This window comes from Otolemur garnettii, unplaced genomic scaffold (assembly GCF_000181295.1).
Source record: "Otolemur garnettii isolate 467f Iridium unplaced genomic scaffold, OtoGar3 scaffold00105, whole genome shotgun sequence".
Classification (NCBI taxonomy): domain Eukaryota; kingdom Metazoa; phylum Chordata; class Mammalia; order Primates; family Galagidae; genus Otolemur; species Otolemur garnettii.
Genome location: NW_003852500.1, coordinates 1,012,386 through 1,013,074, shown reverse-complemented (window position 1 = coordinate 1,013,074; position 689 = coordinate 1,012,386). Strand labels below are relative to the sequence as shown.

Below are 689 nucleotides of genomic sequence, written 5' to 3'. Positions count from 1 at the left end.
ATGGTGCATCTCATTGGAACCACAGAAAGTGAGTTGAAAAATGGCCGTGATCACCACCAGCCCCACTGCTGAGACCCCGGCCCAGGACTAGCCCACCAGACAGGTGCAGCCCCGGGGGCTCATGAGCACATTGTAGCGCAGCCAGTGGCAGATGGCCACGTAGCGGTTGTAGCCCATGACGGTGAGCAGGAAGGAGTGGGTGAAGCCAAACATGAAGGAGAAGAACATCTGGCCGGCACAGGCCAGGAGGCTGATGGAGCGGTAGGCAGAGAGCAGGTCGGCCAGCATGCACGGGATGATGGCCACGGTGTAGGGGGTCTCAGAGACGGAGAGGGCGCACAGGAAGAGGTACATGGGCGTGTGGAGGCTGCGCTCGCTCCCGATGGTGGCCATGATGAGCAGGTTGCCCAGCAGCGATCCATTTTGCATTGCAACATAAATTTTGTGATTTTCATTAACCTTGTTTGCAGCCTGGAGAGAAAGAGAGAGGGAGAGAAGCCGTGGCGGAGGGAAAGGTTCCTGATGGAGCAGGTACAGGGAGGGTAGCCGCCCTCGCTGAGAACTTGGGCAGATCTGACTCTGTGGCCACTCAGCGAAGGAGATGAGAGAAGCCATAGCTCAGAGCTAAGGTTTCTGCACTCATCAGGAGGTTGGGGATCAAGGATTGGGGTAGAGGTGGAGGAGAAGGA

At 57.5% G+C, this 689-nt stretch overlaps 1 pseudogene; it reads right to left on the bottom strand.

The window, feature by feature from the left end:
• Nucleotides 1–6: 6 nt before the first annotated feature.
• On the bottom strand, nt 7–429 carry LOC111727420 (annotated as a pseudogene).
• Between the last annotated feature and the right edge of the window lie 260 nt (nt 430–689).